Source organism: Macaca mulatta, chromosome 6, assembly GCF_049350105.2.
Source record: "Macaca mulatta isolate MMU2019108-1 chromosome 6, T2T-MMU8v2.0, whole genome shotgun sequence".
NCBI lineage: Eukaryota > Metazoa > Chordata > Mammalia > Primates > Cercopithecidae > Macaca > Macaca mulatta.
In genome coordinates this window covers 189,512,297-189,536,503 of record NC_133411.1, presented here as the reverse complement: position 1 = coordinate 189,536,503, position 24,207 = coordinate 189,512,297, and the positions used below count along the sequence as shown (strand labels likewise).

Here is a 24,207-nt window from a genome sequence, read left to right as displayed (position 1 = left end):
GGACTACAGGCAGGCGCCACCACGCCTGGCTAATTTTTGTATTTTTAGTAGAGACGGGGGTTTTACCATGTTGGCCAGGATAGTCTCGATCTCCTGACCTCGTGATCCGCCCGCTTTGGCCTCTCAAAGTGCTGGGACTACAGGTGTGAGCCACCATGCCCGGCCCAGGCCCTTAACGTTTAACTTTGAAGCCCAGATCCCAGTGTTATGGAGTCCATATTCCCCAGATAGTCATTCCCAGATTTTCACTTAAAACTCGTATTTAAAAACTCTTTGAAACTGGATTCTGCTCATTTCAATTATTTCAGGTTGACAATACAGTTGTTCATCACAGCTTTATTCATAATTGCCAAAAACTGAAAACCCAAATGTTCAATAATAGTAAATGGATAGGCTGGACGTGGTGGCTCACGCCTGTAATCCCAGCACTTTGGGAGGCCGAGGCGGGCAGATTACTGGAGATCAGGAGTTCAAGACCAGCCTGGTCAACAGGGTGAAACCCCATCTCTACCAAAAACACAAAATTAGCTGGGTGTGGTGGCACATGCCTATAAGTCCAGCTACTCGGGGGGCTGAGGCAGGAGAATCCCTCGAACCCAGGAGGCGGAGGTTGTAGTGAGCCAAGATTGAGCCACTGTACTCCAGCTAGGCAATAGAGCGAGATTCCTTTTCAGGAAAAAAAAAAAAAAAAAGCAAATGGATAACCAAATTTTAAGATACTGACACCACTAAATACTACTAAACAATAAAAAACAATGAATCGATGAACTGATACACACAAATACGAATCAATCTCAAACATTAAATAAGAGACCCAAGAGATTCCATTTATATGAATTTGTGGCGATAAAAATCAGAACATTTTGCCTCTACAGTGATGGAAATATTCAATATATTAATTGGTGCATGGTTTACATGGATATATATATTTATCAAGACTCAAATTATACAGTTAAGGTCTACATGTACATTGCATTTTATGTAAATTTTACCTGAACTAAAAAATATTCTATATTCTAACACTTGGCCAGGTGAAAAGACTTTTTCCAGATGAGCAATTACTAAGGAAACAAACAACCCACAAACTTTTGCTAAGTAAGTACTCATTACGACATTGTTAATGACATTAGTGCGAAAGTTATCAGTATCAAAATGGAGTGACTAATGTCAAGCTCTAACCAAATGGAGACCTTACTATGCAAGGAATTCCTCAAAATGGCAGTGTCCCAGATAACCTGCTTGTACAACTGCCTGACACAGCTGTCTCTACCGATGAACCAATGAAACACCACCAACTCCTACAATAAGCCCTTGTAACCAACAGTCTTTGTTTCAAAACAACTTACTTGGACTTCCTCTTTGTCTTTAAAAGTTTCCTCTTATCCCAACCTCTTTGGATGCACCTAAGATTCCTTAAAGCACGTGTCCCTGATTATAATCCCTTGCTATTCTCGAATAAACTCTGGAAAGTTGGTCTCTCCGTAGCTCATTTTAGCTTCATCTTAGGAACCCAAGATAACCTGGACAAGGTGGCTCATGCCTATAATCCCAGAACTTTGGTAGGCCAAGGTAGGCAGATCACTTCAGCCCAGGAGTTCAAAATCAGCCTGGGCAACGTGATGAGACGTCTCTACAAAAAAATTTTTTAAACAGCTAAATTAAGTTAAATTAAAAGGAACCAAGATTTTCAGAGAAAGGGTGTATTTATAAATCAAGGAAATTAAATGGAAACACTGGCCAGGCTCATAACAGTAATCCCAGCACTTTGGGAGGCCAAGGCGGGAGGCCTGCTTGAGCCCAGAAGTTCGAGACCAGACTGAGCAACAAAGGGAGATCCCTCATCTCTACAAAAACTAAAAAGAAATCACCCAGGTGTGGTGGCACATGCCTGTAGAGGCAGGAGGACTGCCTGAGCCTGGAAGGTCAGGTCTACAGAGAGCTATGATCACACCACTGCACTCCAGCCTGGGTGACAGAGTAAGACCTTGTCTCTCCCCCACCATCACCAACACCACCCCGCCCCAACACACACAGATACTAAAACTGGCTTGAGAATATCAACATAAACTTATGATTTGATTTATTTCTATCTACTGAAGTGTTGTAGAAGCAATATTACCTCTGAAATAATGGCACTCCTAAATTCTCAATTTCGAGCTCTAATACCAAGAAAGCAAAGTTCTTCGTAAAATGGTCAATTAAAAGATAGGCAAGAAATGTATAAAACAAGCCTGGGACATCTTTCAGTGCCAAAAAGCTAAAGTCTAATGGAGTCATCAAGTCAACACGATACAGAAGCCAGCTAGAAGGGGTTGTCACTGGACAAACTATGACCATTTGAGCAGTAAGAATCATAATTACAATGGAATGAAACACACTGAATCAATACAAATCTATGAGAACCTCAATAAACAAAGCCAAAACAAAAGAGAGATAACATAATCCTTTCTGTGCTGCAAAAAAAGAGCTGGCAGTGATGTAAAAGATGAAACTACCATAGTAATCAAGGCAAGGAGGAGAGACGGGGAGACGGGGAGATGGGGGAAGAGATGGGACATGGACTGCAAGTCAGCCACTATCTGAGGCAGCTATTACAATATGGAGATAGGTAACTAAAGAGAAAGATGTAAGTGGTTACGCCTCAGCAGGAACTGGATTCAGAGTAATCAAACAGCCCCAGTTTAAGAAAAGCCCTACCTGGCCAGGCGCAGTGGCTCGCGCCTGTAATCCCAGCACTTTGGGAGGCCGAGGTGGGCAGATCATGAGGTCAAGAGATCAAGACCAGCCTGGTCAGCATGGTGAAATCCCATCTCCACTAAAAATACAAAAACTAGCTGGGCGTGGTGCCTGTACCCCTCTACAGAACTACGTGCCTGTAGTCTTAGCTACTCGGGAGGCTGAGGCAGAAGAATCACTTGAACCCGGGAGGCAGAGGTTGCAGTGAGCCGAGATTGCGCCACTGCACTCCGGCCTGGCGACAGAGAGAGACCTTGTCTCCAAAAAAGAAAGAAAAGAAAAGCTCCACTTTACAAAACAATGACAGCTAATAAATGATGAAAGAATTTTTTAAGACATCATTTTATAATTCCTATTCGACATTAATCAAGGATTATAAAAACAGCCGGGTGCAGTGGCTCATGCCTGTGATCTCAGCACTGTAGGAGGCTGAGGTGAGCAGATAGCTTGAGCCCACGAGTTCAAGATCAGCCTGGGAAACACAGCAAAACCCTGTCTCTAGTAAAAATACAAAAATTAGCTGGGCATGGTGGTACATCGCAGCTACTCGGGAGGCTGAGATGGGAGAATCACCTGAGCCAGGAAAGGGGCAACAGTGGACAGTGATCATGCCACTCTACTCCAGCCTGGGCAAAAGGAGTGAAACCCTTAGGGAAAAAAAAAAAAAAAAAAGCATTATACTGGGTTAAAAGCATTAGATGAATACTGGCACTAATGAAATGCTAAAAGCCACCAGTACACAGATTCTACACAGACTACTTTCTGATTATAAGGTAGAAAACGTTTAATGGAGGAATAAATTGTTACTCCCTTCACCAGTCTTACCAACACTATGGAGGAAGAACCAGGTATTGGGGTCTCTTGCTTGCTGTGGTGCAGTATGAAATACACGTCAGTAATGTTTACACCTTGATTTGAAAACTAGAGGAACTGGCCAAATGACATCAAAGGAGAAATCAGACATGAGAGAATGTGGGACTTTCTGCAGGTAAACCGGCCTGTTGCCTTCAACAAACTGGTGTCAGCACTATTCTAGATTTGAAGAGACTTAAGGAATATATTCAGATGCAATGAACAGTCCCTACGTTGGACCCATAAACCAGCACTAAAAAAAATTTTATGGACAGTGAGAGAAGACATGTAATACCTAGTTCATGTTTACATTAATGATTTGCGTGATGTTATTCTGACCAGGTATAAAAATGTGGTTTTTTGTTAAAAGGCTCTCAGATGTTAAACCATTTATTTTAGTGGGCCAGATTTTCTTTAAGGGAAATGAGACTGAGTTACAGGCAATCTTAGTTGACAAGATAAAATTCTGAATTTTCCCAGCACTTTGGGGCCGGGTGTGGTAGCTCACGTCTGTAATCCCAGCACTTTGGGAGGTCAAGGCAGTCGGATCACAAGGTCAGGAGATCGAGACCATCCTCGCCAACATGGTGAAACCCCGTCTCTACTAAAAATACAAAAATTAGCTGGGCGTGGTGGCACGTGCTTGTAGTCTCAGCTACTCCGGAGGCTGAGGCAGGAGAATTGCTTGAACCAGGGAGTCGGAGGTTTCAGTGAGCCAAGATGGTGCCACTGCACTCCAGCCTGGCGACAGAGCAAGACTCCGTCTCAAAAAAAAAAAAAAAAAAAAAAAAAAAAAAATATATATATATATATATATATATATATATATATATATATATTCCTGAATTTTTATATATTCCTGAATTTTCCCAGCTCTTTGGGAGGTCTAGGCAGGCCAATCACTTGAGCCCAGGAGTTCAAGACCAACCTGGGCAACATGGAGGATCCCGTCTATTCAAAAATTAGCCAGGCGTGGTGGTGTGTGCCTATAGTCCCAGCTACATGAGAGGCTGAAGTGGGAGAATGGCTTGAGCCCAGAAGTGGAGGCTGCAGTGAGATGAGATCAAGCCACCGCACTCCACCAGCCTGGGTAACACAGTGAGACCCTGATCTCAGAAAAAAAATTTTTTTTAATCTTGAATTTGACATCTCTCTTTTCTTTTACTATGCTTTTCACATTTTCTTCTTCTCCATTCTTTGTGCTTTACTTCTTTTCCCAACCATAAAGGAGAAAACAAAGGGCAACAGAGGAAAGGAAGGGAGGTAAGCAGGAAGAAATAAACTCATGTGCAGAAAGACCCTTTTTTGAGTAATCAGGCTCCTTAGAGCTACTGTAAGTTAGGGCACATCTGAAAAGGCAGTGACACTAACCTTCATGCCAATCTACTTCCACTGAAGTTAATACAGACCCTCCTCATTTCTCAACTTCAAATATTACACATCCTCCCCACACTGCCATTGATTACTTTCCTCATATGCACCTGCTCATGCCACTCTCCTATTAAAACTTTAAATGGCCCTGCCTGCCTGCCTACATGAAGTTCAAACCTCAAAGTCCTCTACTACCTCAACTTAGCTATTTTCTCACTTATCTACAGCCCTTTGACACATGCTACCCTATAATGTCCTAATTAGAGGAAACCTAGTTCTAAGACTTTTTTTGACACAAGGTCTCGCTGTCACCTACGCCAGAGTGCAGTGGTGCAATCACAGGCTCCTGGGCTCAGGCACCACCACACACAGCTAGTATTTTCCAGTTTTTTGTAGAGATGGGGGGGCATCACTACATTGCCCAGGCTGGTCTTGAACTCCTGGCCTCAAGGGATCCTCTTGCCTCAGCCTCCTAAAGTGCTGGGTTTATAGATGTGAGCCACTGCACCCAGCCTAAAATATAAGTCTTTCAACACATGCTAATCTCTACTAAAGACAACCTTCATCCTAAACTCCTACTTTCTCTTCACAGGAACTCAGACGACATATTACAGCCTCTGTAAGCCCTCCTCAACACGGGAACAAGTTCAGTACTCCCCACTCTGCATGCACACCATACATTTACCACAGCATATGTCACCTCCAAACAGTTTGTATCTCCCAATGTCTTGTGTAATACCTAGCAAATTACACTAATGAACTGTTCTATTTTTTCCTTCATGACCAAAATCAGGTTTCCATAGAAAAAAAATCCAAAAGCCATTCAATACAGTGGAACCATGCTTTCTTAAGGAAGTTTTCTTTACAGAATCATTTATTCAACAAATATTCACTGAGCACCTTCAATGTGACAAGCACTCTGCCAGGTACTATGAATAAAGAATAATAAATGCATGATCTTACAGCTTAAGCAACTAGAAAGCAACAAAAACCTCACAACCATGCACTCACACTACCATTCTCTTATTTTTGTTACCACCACTCAAATTTAGGACTTTAATTCTTGTTTCCTCAACCATTACAATGGCCTCTTCTAATTGGTACTTATGCTTTTAGGATTACAACTAACCTAAATACCACTTAGATTATTCTACCTAAAGCCAAGTCCTAATTACACTGCAAAATTCAGAAAAACAAGCTCTTTGTGAAGCAGACTTTTTTTTTTTGAGATGGAGTTTCGCTCTTTCACCCAGGCTGGAGTGCAGTGGCGCTATCTCGGTTCACTGCAAGCTCTGCCTTCTAGGTTCAAGCGATTCTCCTGCCTCAGCCTCCCGAGCAGCTGGGATTACAGGCGCCCGCCAATACGCGCGGCTAATTTTTGTACTTTTAGTGGAGATGGGGTTTCACCATGTTGGCCAGGCTGGTCTCGAACTCCTGACCTCATGATCCACCTACCTAGGCCTCCCAAAGTGCTGGGATTATAGTGAAGCTGACTTCCAACTATAAAATCGAGAAGTTTCAGACATATGGTATGGCTCAAACCTGTAAGCCCAGCATATTTGGAGGCCGAGGCGGGAGGAAACCAGCCTGGGCAACACAGGGAAACCCCTGTCTCTACAAAAACTAAAAATTAAAAAAAGGGCCAGGCGTGGTGGCTCATAACTGTAATCCCAGCACTTTGGGAGGTGGAGGCGGGTGGATCACGAGGTCAGGAGTTCAAGACCAGCCTGGGCAATATGGTGAAACCCCGTCTCTAAAGTACAAAAATTAGCTGGGCATGGTGGTACGTACCTGTATCCCAGCTACTCTGAGAGTAGGGAGGCTGAGGCAGGAGAATCGCTTGAACTTGGGAGGTGGAGCTTGCAGTGAGCCGAGATTGTGCCACTGACTACAGCCTGGGCGACAGAGCAAGACTCTGTTTCAAAATAATAATAAAAAATAAAAAATAAAAATTAAAAAAAAGCCAGGTGTGGTGGGACATGCCTATGGTCCCAGCTACTCAGGAGGCCAAAGCGGGAAAATTACTGGAGCCTGGGGAGAAGGCTGCAGTGAGCCTTGATTGTGCCACTGCACTCCAGCTTGAGCGACAGAGACCCTGTCTCAAAAAATAAATAAATGGTCGGGTGCGGTGGCTCAAGCCTGTAATCCCAGCACTTTGGGAGGCCAAGGTGGGTGGAGCACAAGGACAGGAGATTGAGACCATCCTAGCTAACACGGTGACATGCCGTCTCTACTAAAAATACAAAAAAATTAGCCGGGCATTGGTGGCAAGCGTCTGTAGTCCCAGCTACTCGGGAGGCTGAGGCAGGAGAATGGCGTGAACCCAGAAGGCAGAGCTTGCAGTGAGCTGAGACTGCGCCACCGCACTCCAGCCTGGATGATAGAGCAAGACTCCGTCTCAAATAAATAAATAAATAAATGGCCGGGCGCAGTGGCTTACGCCTGTAATCCCAGCACTTTGGGAGGCTGAGGCGGACTGATCACCTGAGGTCGGGAGTTCGAGACCAGCCTGACGAATATGGAGAAATCCCGTCTCTACTAAAAAATACAAAGATTAGCCGGGCATGGTGGTGCATGCCTGTAATCCCAGTTACTTGGGAGGCTGAGGCAGGAGAATCGCTTGAACCCGGGAGGCAGAGGTTGCAGTGAGCCGAGACTGCGCCACTGTGCTCCAGCCTGACAACAGATTGAGACTCTGTCTCAAAAATAAATAAATAAAAAAAATAACAAAATTTGAATGTTTAGCTGGAATGATTTCTGGTCCTACACCCACTTAAAATGATGATTCTATATTATCCCTTCTCTTCCCCTTTAAGATCTCTACTGCTGAGAAAAATTCATCGAGAATTCAAAATATTCTACCTTTCCAAATTTCTGTCCCAATACTTCCTTCTATATCTTTTGATGCAACTGGCAGACAAACTGCCATCCTTCAGATATGCTCCACTCTTCCCTATCTCCAAGCATTTAGTGATACCATTTTCACACTGAAATTCTACCCGTAATTCCAGGTTAAATGTTACCCTATCCTTCCCACCTAGCCTCCACAGTGGGTCTGCTCACAAGCTGTTTTCTCATAAAACCAGAACCATGAATGCCTTACACAAAGCAAGATTAGACAAAACAAAAACGAAATTTTGCTAAGTATTCTTCAAAGACCATTCTGAAATCCACAGCTTTCAGAAGACTAAAATACAACTCATCTTTCCAAAGATCCTGTCTTTATTACAGTCCATTATTTTCACACATTACAGTGAGAAGAGAGCTGAATGAAACTCTACAAATTTCTAAACCGATTAAGAGCAATGAATTCCAAGCTATGCTTTTGGTGGAAAGGGAAGAAGGAAAAGAGTGATATGTCAAAAATGGAGCCAGTAGTGGCATACGCCTGTAATCCGAGTTACTCAGCAGGCTGAGGTGGGAAGATTCCTTGAGCCCAGGAGTTCAAGGCCAGCCTGGGCAACAGAGAGACACCTTGTTGAGCAAAAAAAAAAAAAATTTTAATTTTAAAATTGTTTATTTTTTTCAGATACAGGGTCTCACTCTGTTGCCCAGGCTGGAGCATAGTAACACAATCATGCCTCACTGAAGCTTCAACCTCCTCAGGCTCAAGCGATCCTCCCATCTCAGCCTCCCAAGTAGCTGAACTGCAGGTGCAGACCCAGCTAATTTTTTTTTTTTTTTTTGAGACAGAGTCTTGCTCTGTCACTCAGACTGGAGTGCAGTAGTGTGATCTTGGCTCACTGCAACCTCTGCCTCCCAGGTTCAAGCGATTCTCCTGCCTCAGCCTCCCCAGCAGCTAGGACTATAGGTGCCCGCCACCATACCCGGCTAATTTTTTGTATTTTCAGTAGAAATGGGGTTTCACCATGTTTGCCAGGATGGTCTCGATCTTCCGACCTCGTGATCCACCCGCCTCGGCCTCCCAAAGTGCTGGGATTGCAAGCGTGAGCCACCACGTCTGGCCTTTTTTTTTTTTGTATTTTGTAGAGACAAGGTTTTGCCATGTTGCCCAGGCTGGTCTTGAACTCCTGGATTCAAGCGATTTCCCCGTCTCAGCCTCCCAAAGTGGTAGGATTACAAACGTGAGTCACTGTGCCTGGCCCCCCCCCCAAATTTAATTATATTTAAAAATGGAAAAAGAATTATCCAAAGAAAGGAAATCAAATTACAAACATATGCCAAAAAAATAACCTTCCTGTCCGGACGCGGTGGCTCACTCCTGTAATTCCAACACTTTGGAAGGCCAAGGCAAGCAGATCACCTGACGTCAGGAGTTCGAGACCAGCCTGGCCAACATGGTGAAACCCCATCTCTACTAAAAGCATAAAAATTAGCCGGTCATGGTGGCAGGTGCCTGTAGTCCCAGTTACTCAGGAGGCTGAGGCAGGAGAACAGCTTGAACCCAGGAGGTGGAGGTTGCAGTAAGCTGAGATGGCACCACTGCACTCCAACCTGGGTGACAAGAGTGAGACTCTGTCTCCAAAAAAAAAAAAAAAAGGTAACTGTCCTATTTTCCATTATTATAAAACAAAAAGCCCCAAGTCATACTCAAAAGACACTCACCCAAAAATTAATCCCTCTATGAATACAATCTAAATGACAATTCATTTATAGGTACATTAAAAACTTTTAGATAATGAACCTTTAAAATATCATATAAAGACAATAATTTAATAAATGCTATTTTTTTAATACCCATACTCTGGAATTTCAAATTACAATTATGACTGAGATGGCAGGCCTACCACATTCTTTAATATATTCGCCTGCTGTTTTTGACGAGTATATTATTTGAATTCTACAAATTAAAATTATGTGCCTCTAGTATAAATAAACCCACCTGGCTCCATTAGACTACAGTCATAAGCCTTTCTCACAGCCTCAATTCAGTTAAGGCACTTCCACTCTCACTTCAAACCCAAAATCTGCTGCCTCCCAATGTCATCACATTTGTTTCCTTCTCTTTCTAGTCAGGTTTCCTTCACATATTGGCCAGTTAAAATTTACGGATAGAAGGCCTGGCTACTCGGAAGGCTGAGGCAGGCGGACAGGGTGAGTCCAGGAGTTTGAGGCTATAGCATGCTATGACTGCACCTGTGAACAGCCACTGCACTCCAGCCTGGGCAACACAGTAAAACGACAGCTCTTAAAAAAAAAAAAGTTTACAGATGATAAACCTCATTTAGAAGCTATCCTTAGTGGCAAATGTCTATCATCAGTCTTTCCTTGTGGGAAAACAAACAAACAAAAAACAGCAACAACAGAAAGCTTCTGCAAAACATAACTACTCTTGTCCAACAGGCAAAACTTAAATCATAACTACACATTTTGACACTACTTCTACAAACTGGTGATGATACTATGACAGGTATCTTGGTATTAGAACCCTGTGATAATCTCCCAAAGCCAACTATATGAGTTGCATAGGAGGAATTTAACAAAGAGAAGCTAGTGAAAAAAAAACCCAAAAAACCAAGATATCAAAAAGTCTTACTAAGCCACGACAGGAGGATCACTTGAGCCCAGGAGTTCAAGACTGGGCAGTGTAGGGAGATCCTGTCTCTACATAAAAGTAAAAAATCAGGCTGGGTGTGGCAGCTCACGCCTGTAATCCCAGCACCTTGGGAGGCCGAGGCGAGTGGATCACCTGAGGTCAGGAGTTAGACCAACATGATGAAACCCCGTCTCTACTAAACACACACACAAAAAATTAGCTGGCCGTGGTAACACATGCCTGTAATCTCAACTACTTGGGAGGCTGAGGCAGGAGAATCACTTGAATCCGGAGGCAGAGGTTGCAGTGAGACAAGAATCTGCCATCACACTCCAGGCAGGGAAACAAGAGCGAAACTCCATCTCAAAAAAAGAAAAGCAAAAACAAAAAAAATCAGGCATAGTGGCTCACAAGTTGTGATCCCAGCATTTTGGGAAGCCAAGGCTGGAGGATCACTTGAGCCCAGGAGTTCAAGACCAGTGACATGGCAAAACCTGGTCTGTAGAAAAAATACCAAAATCAGCCAGGTGTGGTGGCGTGCCCCTACAGTTCCAGCTACTTGGGAGCCTGAGGTAGGAGGATGGCTTGAGCCCAGGAGGCAGAGGTTGCAGTGAGCCGAGATCGCACCACTGCATTCCAGCCTGGGTGACAGAACCAGACCACGTCTCAAAAAAATTAAAATAAAATAAAATAGTCTGGGCATGGTGGCTCAAGCCTGTAATCACAGCACTTTGGGAGGCCGATGCAGGTGGATCACGAGGTCAGGAGTTTGAGACCAGCCTGATCAATATGGTGAAACCCCATCTCTACTAAAAACACAAAACTTAGCCGAGCATGGTGGCACGTGCCTGCAGTCTCAGCTACTCGGGAGGCTGAGGCAAGAGAATCGCTTGAACACGGGAGGCAGGGGTTGCATCGAGCCAAGATCGCGCCACTGCACTCCAGCCTGGGCGACAGATCGAGACTCCCTCTCAAATAAATAAATAAATAAATAAATAAAATTAATTAATTAAAATAAGATACATTAGCTTGGCATGTTGGCACACACGTAGTCTCAGCTATTTGGGAGAATGAGGTGGAAGGATTGCTTGAGCTCTAGAGATTGAGGGTGCAGTGAGCCATGATGGCACCTGTGCACTCTAGCCTGGGTGACCGTGAGACCTTGCCTTGAAAAAATAGAAACATAAAAAAATTTACTAGCCTGGGCGTGGTGGCTCAAACTTGTAATCCCAGCACTTTGGGAAGCTGAGGCAGGTGGATCACAAGGTCAGGAGATCGAAACCATCCTGGCCAACATGGTGAAATCCCGTCTCTACCAAAAATACAAAAATTAGCTGGGCATGGTGGTGTGCGCCTGTAGTCCCAGCCACTCAGGAGGCTGAGGCAGGTAAATCACTTGAGCCTGGGTAGCAGAGGTTGCAGTGAGCAAAGATTGCGCCACTGCAATCCAGCCTGGGTGACAGAGCAAGACTCCGTCTCAAACTAAAAAAACAAATTATCATCTTGGTCTTCAACCCTGCCCTTTCTCCTATGCTTACTACCCAGTTTTCCAAGCCAAAAATATGAGTATATCCTTGACCCCTCCTCACCTAATCACAGGCTTCATATTCAGTCTCCAACTCTAACCCATTTTACTTCCTAAATCTCCCATCCACTCTGCCTTAATCCCCTAAGCTCTTACCTGGGCTATTCAGTCTCAGACCCATGTTCTTTCTTCCACCACTCTCCCCGTCTCTCATCCATCCTAGATACTGTCTGATATGGTCTGGGTCTGTGTTCCTACCCAAATTTCATGTCAAATTGTATTCCCACCGTTGGAGGTGGGTCCTAGTGGGAGGTGACTGGATTACAGGGGTAGCTTTTCCACTTTGGTGCTGTCTCAGAAAGTGAGTTATTGCAAGATCTGGTTGTTTAAAACTGTGTAGCATCTCCGCCCCAACTTCCTCCAGCTCTGGCCCTGTGAAGACTACCTGCTTCCCCTTCACCTTCCTCCATGGTTTTAAGTTTTCTGAGGCCTCCCCAGCCACGTTTCCTGCACAGCCTGTGGAACCATAAGCCAATTAAACCTTTTTTCAAAAATTACCTAATCTCAAGCATTTCTTTATAGCAGTGCAAAAATGTACTAAATACACTGTCCAAAGTGACAGTCCTAGAAATACAAGTACATCATGTTCCTAAAACTGTTATCTTTTGTTTTGTTTTGTTTTTAAAACAGAGTCTCACTCTCGTTGCCCAGGTGGGAGTGCAGTGGCTTGACCTCAATTCACCGCAACCTCCGCCTCCTAAGTTCCAGTGATTCTCCTGCCTCAGTCTCCAGAGTAGCTGTGATTACAGGCACCCACCACCACGCCTGGCTAATTGTTTTGTATTTTTAGTAGAGACGGGGTTTCACCATGTTGGCCAGGCTGGTCTCGAACTTCTGACCTTAGGTGATCTGCCCGCCTGAGCCTCCCAACATGTTGGGATTACAGGCGTGAGCCACCACACTGGGCCCCTAAAACTATATCTTGTTCATCTCAACACCCTTGGAAACAGGAAACCCAGGCTCATTTACAAAACAAGTAAGTTGAGTCTGACTTGATCTCTGTAAACTTCCTTAGTATCATCTGGGATCTCCCTAATTCCCACTTACCCTTCACAAACTTTCATGCCTTAGCAATGCTATGTCTTCGGTCTGAAATGCCCCAGACATCAAAAGGCCCCTAGTCATCCTTCAAATGCCAACTCAGACATTCAACTTCAAAAGGTCCATCACAACCTTCCTCCATATCCCTCCCAAACACAGAAGTTTACTGTTTCCAGCTCTGAGCTATGCTAAACCTTGAAAACATGTCTACTGTTATATTCATTAACCCTGCCTTAGTATTTTTTTATCTCACATTCTGTAACACAGGCTCCTTCCACTTACATATCTTAAATATTTTTATAACTCCAGAACTTGTCAAATATTCAGGTAATGCTTATATGAATTCAAAGGGAGAAACCATGATAGTATAAAAGCAAACATTTTGTTAAGAGTGCAAAAAAAGCCTTAAAAGCAGTGCCTATCTTACTAGGAATAAGAAAAACTATTATCTAAAAGGCAAAATCTAGAGAAAACAGAAAGGACTTCAATATCCAAGGGAACTAAGAATACTGGTTCTGGGATAGCCTGAGGTAAGAAGTAAGGGGGCAAACTTAAAGGTTAAACTATATAAAATCTATCTTAGGGACACAATGGCACAATAAGAGCAAACATTAAACAGATAGGTGTAATGGCAAAAGGGTGTCGGGCACCTGTCTGCCATGCACTGCACTAGGCATAGAGTAGCCACTATTCTGTGAGCACTCATTACCTGCCAGGTCTATCCAGCACTTTACATGCATTGTCTCATCTAACCGTCAGTACTCTTATAAGCAGACACTATTATAATCTTTGTATAAAGAGAAAAGGTCCGGAGAATAAATAACTTTCCTGAGGTCACGAGGATACTAAATGGCACAACTGTTATTTTTAACCCAAGTCTGATTCAAGTTTGTGCTTTCAACCACTACGCAATAATTTACCTGTATGACCTCAATTTAATTCTCACAGCAACCCACGAGGTAAATTCTACCTCCATCTTATAGAAGGGGAAACTGAGACCCAGAATTTATGTAATTTGCCCCAGACTGCACACTCTAAGTAACTGAGTTGTAGAGCTGGGATTTGAACCAGGGACAATCTAACTCCAAAGCTAGTCTTTCTATTCTACCACAGCCTCATTCTCAAGAATTTTATCATTTGCAAGACCAAAATCTTCTGTTCATTATCCAAATATTATGTTGCTGGGACCATGAGCCCCTCGTTTATGTCTCAGATGCATCATCTTTCCCAAATTACCCTCTTCATCTGTACTTTATAGTCCCAAACCCTCCACAACACACTAAGACACTCAAAGTGTTCTGAGCAGATCTCAGGACCCTTCTCAGGGCCCTTTTGTACTCTTAAAAATTAACTAGTACCTCAGAACTTTCGTTGATGTGGGTTATAGTTATCAATAATCAATAAAAATCAAATTAAAACTGAGAACTTTAAAAATATGAACTCTGTAACAGTAATAAACCTATTACATGTTAAATGGCATTTTAATGAAAACTATTTTAAAAAACAAAGTAAAATTTAGTGAGAAGAGTGACACTGACACTGTCTCACAGTTTTGCAAATCCCTTTAAAGTCTGCCCACTAACGTAAGGTATTAAGTCAAAACCATGATTTGTGTAGTAAAATCTCACCAAGATTAAAAAGGTAAGCAGTGAGGAAGTCATCAATCCTAAATCTGTTCTCATACCATGAGACAAGCAACCACCATTTAGTTTATTGCTTCAGCACCGTAATATTTATGCCAACGTGAATCTTTGCATTTTTCTTACCTTTTGCCAGACTTTCCAAAATCTATTTACTGCCCCTGCTCTTACAATGAACCATAATATTCTAAGTACTACTATCTAGTGGGAATTTTGGTCTTTTGAGCCATTCAATATTTATTCTAGCTGCTAATTCAGATACACAATGACTTGGGAGGTTGTAATGTATAAGCAATCAGTTTTGATCCACTAGTTTTTTCCCCTTAAAACTAAGAAAGAAAATTATTCATAAAATGTTGACCTTACAAAGCATCAAGAAGCCTTTAACACTAGAATCTTACTCTAAGGCCACTGATAATGTTTCAGAAAACATGAAAGCTACACACCGCTTTTTGACTACAGACTGCCTTTTCCAAAATAATGAAAGGCTTTATAACTGAATTTTTGATGAGCATGAAAAGTACTCTTACGTGGACTCTCGGGAAGTTTTTGATCCATAACCAAGAGAATCATAAATATTAACACAGACTCTGCCACTTAGCTCTATTATGTCAACATGATCAACTACAAGTGTAAAGGGTTATAAATTTGGGTCAACAATTGGGTCTTCCTGTATTATCAAATTAACCTCAAAGGACCAATCCAGTCATAAAACCATGAGAGTGTGTTAAGAGGAAAAAGGGGCCAGGTGCGGTGGCTCATGCCTGTAATCCCAGCACTTTGGGAGGCTGAGGCGGGCAGACCACAAGGTCCAAGAGATCAAAACCATCCTGACCAACATGGTGAAACTCTGTCTCTACTAAAACACAAAAAATTAGCCGGGTGTGGTGGCGCACACCTGTAGTCCCAGCTACTCGGGAGGCAGACGCAGGGGAATCGCTTGAACCCAGGATGCGGAGGTTACAGTGAGCTAAGATCACACCACTGCACTCCAGTCTGGGTGACAGAGTGAAACTCTGTCTCAAAAAGAAAAAAAAAAAAAAGAAAAAGGAGGGCACAGTGTTAGTAAGAATACAAACTGGGGCCGGGCGCAGTAGTTCACACCTGTAATCCCAGCACTTTGGGGTGCCAAATTGGGCAGATCACTTCAGGTCAGGAGTTCGAGACCAGCCTGGCCAACATGGCAAACCCCCGTCTCTACTAAAAATAAAAAAAATTAGCCAGGCATGGTGGCGCACACCTCTAATCCCAGCTACTCGGGAACCTGAGGCTGGAGAATCACTTGAACCCAGGAGGCAGAGGTTGCAGTGAGCCGAGATTGTTCCACTGCATTCCAGCCTGGGTGACAAGAGTGAAAACTCCATCTCAAAAAAAAAAAAAAAAAAAAAAAAACTGGAGTCAGACCTGTATCAAGTACTGGCTTGAAATGATGGGCTTACAATCATCTTATTGCCTAAATTTCCTCACTTATAAATTGGTGATATCTATGTCACAATTTTGGTGTGAGGATTAAATGAGATACATGTAAAGCAGCAGAGCCCACTGCACCACTGGCATTCAACACTATTTTTTTTCTTCAGTGGTTACGAACCCCTGTATCTTTTGAGTTTCTATAGTTTCCACAAAACTAAAAACCAAATGACAATTTTTTAAGTCTCAAATAAACTATAGTTATCATTGTCATAATTTTAGATTAACAAAGGAAACTACTGGTCTAAAACATGGCAGTTAGCTTCATCAAACATTCTTTTATGATGCTGAAGTGTTTACTTAGCAACAATACATAATCTTACAGAGCAAAAATACTTGCCTCCCAAAAGGCTGAGTGTAATACAATTTTTGATTTAATGTAGTCAAGTCATATCTTCATCGCTGTTTGGTCTTTAATTAGGAGAGATTGCTAATACATCTATCTCCCTATAATCAAAATCTGCCTAATAAAACTATATACAGTCACTCAATGCACCCAGAGAATCACCAGTAATGCTCTGTATTTGGATATACAGAGCCACTGGCTAATTTGTTTTATTAAGTCTCTATGTGTTCATAGCAATAACTTGGAAAGAAAATGACCGTGTCTAATGATTTCCTCTTTGCTACTATTTTACACTTAAAACTGCATCAAATATTTAACCAAAGTTTAGGCAATGGAGCACAACATAAGTGCAAACCTAGCACAAGGCATAGGAAAGCAAATCTTATTCTTCTAGTAACTGAAGGCTGAAAATTGTAATTACGATTTTACATCAGATAATCTCTACCTCTAATGAGGAAAAAAATTTATTGTTTTTGAAATCACACAAAATTCCACAGGCAAAACAATTTTGTGTGACCAAATAAAAATGCAATCATTTCAACCAACAGATCAGGGGAACGTTTGAAAAACATACATGCAATATGTATTATAAAGTTAATTCCTAAGTTTTGGACTTAAGGAAACAAAGCTGGTGACTAACACAGGTGCCTACCTTGTCTCGACCCTGTCTCCTCTTTAAACTATTATCCTTCTTTCCTTCTCTTCTAGTTTAAATTTTTCCAAATAGTAGTCTATAACCTTCTTCATCTTAACCTGCCATTTGCTCCTCCGCCGAATCTACTATCTGACTTACATATCCCCTGGTCCCATAAAGATTTTCCCTGCTTTCATTCCCCCACCTGCCAAATCCTATCAACCCATTTCCAGATCTCCTCATCCCACCCTAAACCTAGGCACAATGATCACTACTGAAAACTCCCTTTCTTGGCACTATGACCTCTCTTGGCATCTGCAGCATTACTCTCTCCTGTTCTGCCCCGATCTCTTTAACCATTTCAGTCCTGTCCAAAACAAAATATCAGTTGTTCCTTAGGGTTCCCTTAGTCCTCTCCTCTTGTGGTCCATGAGTTAAGTTTCACACTTGCATATGTGCATACTTTCATTTTGTTCAGCACAGTCCATAATTCTTAACTGATTCTCAAATGGGGATCTTACCTCTGCCAAAAAGGTGAAAAACATTTGTTCACACATTCTTCTGAGTAATCCCCTAACTTCCAATGCCAACTATACAATGACCAAATCTATCAAACCCCCAACCGCTGTCTGGTCCAGATACCCGTTAGACATATCCCCTAAGTATCCAGAAGGTATGTCAAACTTAACCGGATCAAAAATCAAACTATTCTACTTTCCTTGTCCAAATCTGTACTTCTTTTTTTTTTTTTTTTTGAGACAGAGTCTCTGTCTCCCAGGCTGGAGTGCAGTGGCCGGATCTCAGCTCACTGCAAGCTCCGCCTCCCAGGTTTACGCCATTCTCCTGCCTCAGCCTCCCAAGTAGCTGGGACTATAGGCACCGCCACCTTGCCCGGCTAGTTTTTTGTATTTTTTAGTAGAGACAGGGTTTCACCGTGTTAGCCAGGATGGTCTCGATCTCCTGACCTCGTGATCCGCCTGTCTCGGCCTCCCAAAGTGCTGGAATTACAGGCTTGAGCCACTGTGCCCAGCCCCAAATCTGTTCTTCTATTTCCCAAGTTAAATCATACCAACAGTTCTCCAAGCTAAACAAGTTCTGAATCATACTCAACTCTTTCCTATCTTTTTTATAGCTTATGGCTTCTCTGTCCCTAATTCTGGTATCCTGTGCTTTTCTATCCCCTATGCCGATGTACTTGAGCTCTCACAGGATGTAAATGAACTCTGACTCCTTTAATCCAGCTTCTACATTTTCATTATGTGCCTCCTGAAAAAGTATGTTACATAAACCATTTGCTCACCCATATCCACCTAAACTCTCATTGGATTTCTATCTATACAGGAAATCCCAACACTTTATGAAAAAGCCTACAACTATTCACAAGCTGTTTCTGACCACTCTTCCTGTCCCTCTCATCCCTGTGTCCTATGCTCCACCGCCCAAGTTGTTCCCAACAAGCTGTTCCTTCTCCCTGTCCTACTCAACCTAACAAATCCCTATTCATCCTTTAAAACCCAGCTTAAAGACCTCTGAGATGACTCCCTGGGTTTTCCAAGCAGAATGAGTTTCTCTTTCCTTAGCATGCCCAAAATGTTTTGTGCTTTCTTAATTACTATATAATCCGATGAGTATTCTATTGGTTCGTTTGTCTTTCTCCACAACACTATAAACCTCCTTGGGACAAAAGACTGTAAGCCCCACAAAGGTAGCATGGGACCTGACACATAGGTTGTTCAACAAGGATTTTTGAAACTGAGTTTTAGTACTATTTAAAAATGGTATTAAACAAGTATAATCAACTATAAAACTTGCTTTGAAAACGTGAACTTGAATTAGCTGGGCATGATGGCGGGTGCCTGTAGTCCCAGTTACTAGGGAGGCTGAGGCAGGAGAACGGTGTCAACCCAGGAGGTGAGGCTTGCAGTGAGCCTAGATGGTGCCACTGCACTCCAGCCTGGGCCACAGTGCGAGACTCTGTCTCAAAAAAAAAAAAAAAGAAAAAGAAAAAGAAAGAAAGAAAAACAAAACGTGAATTTGGCCAGGTACAGGAGCTCACACCTATAATCCTAGCACTTTGGGAGGCCAAGGCGGGAGGACTGCTTGAGCCCAAGAGTGTGAGACCAAACTGGGCAACGTAGAGAGACCTCATCTCTACTAAAAATAAGAAAAATCAGCCAGGTATGGTGGCACACACCTGTGATACCAGGTACTCAGGAGGCTCGCATGAACCTGGGAGGTCAAAGCTGCAGCAAGTCATCATCACTCCAGCTTGGGTGACAGAGTGAGACCCTGTCAATAAAGAAAAGGAAAAGGAAAAGAAAGAAAAAGGGAAAAAAAAGAAAGGAAAAGGTGAACTTGTTCCAGTGTAACTGATAACACAAATTAGAGAACAATTTGAGCACAAGCCGTACCTCCTGTTTATTTATGTGCTATTTTGTCACGTAAACACTAGATGAAAGGAGAGTTTGCACCCAGTCGAACTGAACTGTGTAGAAATACCTGAAACACACTTCAAACACCTACCAGCTAAGTCAGTTCACTACGTGTTAAGGGCCACACCTATTCGCTTCTGGTGTTACAACCTTCCATCTGATTATAGGTAATTCTTCTACCACTTCACAGTAACTCACAAGCAGCAACCTTTCTGACATCCCTTTCCACAAGCAAACCAGGCCTTTTCAAGGCAAAATGCCACATTTATTACAGTATCTATATATTTCTTAACCATTCAACACGTGTAAAACTGTTCTATCATTTTTACCAGGTTCCTTTTTTAAATGTGTCACTGATAAAGCTTCCTTTTTTAAATGTGTCACTGACAACCCCATTTGTCAGTCATTTCTACTGTACAATTATGCAAAGGAGTGATTTTTTAGGAACCTGTATGTTGCTTTACAGCAAACTGACTGTATAAATTAACAGTTGTATGAGAACTTCTTAGACCTTAAGTTAGTCTCACTATTCCAATAATTTACTAAAGAGGAAACTGTCATCCCAAAATTTCACAAAATGTTTACAATGCATATCCTAGCAAACCATCAGGATACTGATAACTTTTTAAGCTTGGTGGCTTTGATTTCAACTGGGCATAGGGTTGAATCTTCCAGCTTAAGGTTTATAGCCTGCCTAAGCCTAACTCAGAAGACAAGTGTTCTCAACACCTGAACTTTCATGAGTACTATTTTATGATTTTCATTGCTTTGCCTGTTTTTAACTTCTTCCAAAACATACTGACATTTTGATTTTAAATGACCCTGTATTATACAGCAACTGGGCATAGCCCTAAAGTCCCTTAAGGGACCACAGACTCAGGAGACACCATATCCAAGTTAAAAATAGATCCAAGCCGAGCACGGTGGCTCACGCCTGTAATCCTAGCACTTTGGGAGGCCAAGGCGGGCAGATCACTTGAGGTCAGGAGTTTGAAACCAGCCTGGCCAATATGGTGAAACCCTGTCTTTACTAAAAATACAAAAAAATTAGTCAGCATGGTGGCAGGAGCCTGTAATCCCACCTACTCGGGAGGCTGAGGCAAGAGAATGGCTTGAACCCAGGAGGCGGAGGTTGCAGTGGGCCGAGATCATGCCACTGCACTCCAGCCTGGGTGACAGAGAGAGCCTTCATCTCAAAAAAAAAAAAAAAAAAAGAAAGAAAAACCAAAAGAAAAAATAGATCCAAAGTCACTAACTCCATAATACCTCAAATATATACTTGTACGGCTTCCACTCTATTCTCCACAGGGATGCCAAAGTGATCTCTAAATCACCTTGCTCCCCTGCTAAAAATATTTTGGCTCTCTCTTCTGCTGTAAGATACAGGTAGAAACTTCACTTTTAGCTTAGCAAGCATGGTCCTTCAAAATCTAGACCAGACACACCTTTGCAGGCTCATCTCGAGTCATGCCCACTGTTCCAATAACACCTTATCACTAGTCTTACCCTAACACTTGACACCTCAGTGTACCCACAGTTTCTTCTGTTTAACACGACTCCCTCTCCCCAGTTTGGCAAATCCTATTCAGTGTTATTTTTCGTAAACTGCCCCCACACCCTCCGCAAGTTTAACCATTCTCTATTGCGTTCTCCCACAGCACTCTGTGCACCTATTAAGCCTATACGCTATGAGAGGGCAAAATCAGAGTATTATTTGTCTTTGAATTCTCAGTGTTAAAACACTGTGACTGACCGGGCGCGGTGGCTCACGCCTGTAATCCCAGCACTTTGGGAGGCCGAGACGGGCGGATCACAAGGTCAGGAGACGAGACCATCCTGGCTAACACGGTGAAACCCCGTCTCTACTAAACAAATAGAAAAATTAGCCGGTTGCGGTGGCGGGCGCCTGTAGTCCCAGCTATACGGGAGGCTGAGGCAGGAGAGTGGCTTGAACCTGGGAGGCGGAGCTTGCAGTGAGTGGAGGTGGCGCCACTGCACTCCAGCCTGGGCGACAGAGCGAGACTCCGTCTCAACAACAACAACAACAACAACAAACACTGTGACCAGTACATACCTTAACATGTAACTTAAGTTACCAAGAAAATATAAATGGACGAAGGAGAGATAAAGACCAGAGAAGGGTAAAGTGAAGACAGCCTAAATGAGTCCCCATCTTGGATCAAATAACCCCCAACCTCGCTACTTATTCAAGTACCAAAATACAGTACATTCCATTATACTCTAATGCACCCCAGCTATGCATACAGTATATGTTTACAGTTTATTCACAATTTTTTTTTTTTTGAGACGGAGTTTCACTCTTTTTGCCCAGGTTGGAGTGCAATGGTGTGCTCTCGGCTCTGCCTCTCATATTCAAGCAATTCTCCTGCCTCAGCCTCCCGAGTAGCTGGGATCACAGGCAGGTGCCACCACGTCCAGCTAATTTTGTATTTTTAGTAGAGATAGGGTTTCTCCATGTTGGTCAGGCTAGTCTTGAACTCCTAACCTCAGGTGATCCGCCTGTCTTGGCCTCCCCAAAGTGCTGGGATTAAAGGCATGAGCCACCACACCCAGCCTCAGCCATTCTTAATTTCAGATACATAGTGTTTTATTAATCACACTTTGTTGTAAAATGACTACCTTGAGTAATGGGTATAAAGATATCTACAAATCCAACTCTGGTTTTCCCAGTAAAACATACATTTTTAGCTGAGCCTATTAGGACTTTTCCAAAGTGATAACTGCTTTAAAGCAGAGCTTCCCAAACCAGTGGACCTTACTTACATATGGGAATGGGTTCTAAATGTGCTGAACATATTGATCCCTCACCCCTAATGGCCCAACGAATATAGCTGTGAGCTGCCTTAACATTTATTTCAGTATGTCTTACATATATTATCCTTTTCTGTTGCACCACGAAAAAGGTTTATGCTTTAAAGAATATAAGAAGGCAAATATGGGTACTGGAATGTCTAAGCATTAACCAAAATGCATTTTTTTTTTTTTGAGACTGAGTTTCACTCTTGTCACCCAGGGTGGAGTGCAGTGGCAATCTCTGCCTCCCGGGTTCAAGCAATTCTCCTGCCTCAGCCTACTGAATAGCTGGGATTACAGGCATGCGCCACCACACCTGGCTAATTTTGTATTTTTAGTAGAGACAGGGTTTCACCGTATTGGCCAGGCTGGTCTCGAACTCCTGACCTCAGGTGATACACCCATCTCGGCCTCCGAAAGTGCTGGGATTACAGGTGTGAGTCACCGCACCTGGCATAAAATGCATACTTTTAAACTACAGGTACAGTGGGCAAATTCCTACAATGCCTTTACACATTTGTAGTTAGGACCAAATTCTATAAACCAACCTTATGTCTGCTCAAAAGAAAACAGTTTGAAATTTCCCAATAATTGTAGTTTTACTTTGCCAACAACATTTAAGAAACCTGAAAATACCTACAAATTGAACAGGCATATTCAAAAGGAGCTGCCTAGGCTGCATCACCACTATCAAGACACTATGGAAATTAATGATTGGCTTTCAGAGAAAATCTTCAGTCTCACAAGAATATCTATGTCTTTTGTCACCATTTTTAAAAACTGATCAAGACAGGGTCTCACTACGTTGTGACAGTTATCACAGGCTTTAAATATTTCATATTTTTCTGAGACAGGGTCTTGCTGGTCTCAAACACCTGGGCTCAAGCCATCCTCCTTCCTCAGCCTCCCAAAGTGCTGGGATTACATGGTGAGCCATCATGCTTGGCAATTACATAATCTTTTTTGACCATTTCATTAAGCATCTCGTTCACCTACTGAGAAGTGACCTGAAATAACTTCTAACCATTAAAATACCCTCTACCCTCCCAAAAGAACAAACCTCTAGCAATGAGGTCACACACTCGTGTGCTCTCACATGCACACAAACCCAGTCCTTCCCCTCGTAATTACAGTATCATGGGCAAGTCACCTCCACCTTTCTAGGTCTGTTTTCTCATTAGCAGCTGTTCAAATATTTTGTTTAAAACAAAACACCTGGAGTAGATCACAGATCTAAAGATATTAAGCCATTTTTATTCTAATTTTACTCTAAAAGTCACAACATTCTAAAGACTGTGATGGCCAGGCATGTTGGCTCATGCCTGTAATTGCAGCACTTTGGGAGGCCAAGGAAGGAAGATCGCTTGAGTTCTGGAGTTGGAGACCTGCCTGGGCAACAAATCAAGACTCTACAAAAACTTTAGAAATCAGCCGTGGTGGTGTCTGCCGGTAGTCCCAGCTAGTCAGGAGGGTGAGGCAGAAGGATCGCTTGAACCCAGGAGGCAAAGGCTGCAGTGAGCCAAGAACTGTGCCATTGCACTCCAGCCTGGGTGACAGAGTGAGATCCTGTCTCAAAAACAATAAATAAATTAAAGACTGTGATAAATGTCTTAACAGCAATTATCCAAAAAAGCCACCCTTTTGATCAATGGCCCACATCTACTCCTACAGCCTACAAATCTGTTCTGGAGTGGGAAAGTCTAGTATATTGTAAAAAAATACAAAGTGCTACTACACACTATTTTATTTTTTCAGTTATTCACATTCACTCTCTTCCTCTTCAAAGTTA

The 24,207-nt window shown here is 42.6% G+C and overlaps 1 protein-coding gene across 6 annotated transcripts in view; it reads right to left on the bottom strand.

The window, feature by feature from the left end:
- The window catches only part of CNOT6 (CCR4-NOT transcription complex subunit 6), an 86,527-nt gene that overhangs the window by 61,033 nt on the left and 1,287 nt on the right, over positions 1-24,207 (bottom strand).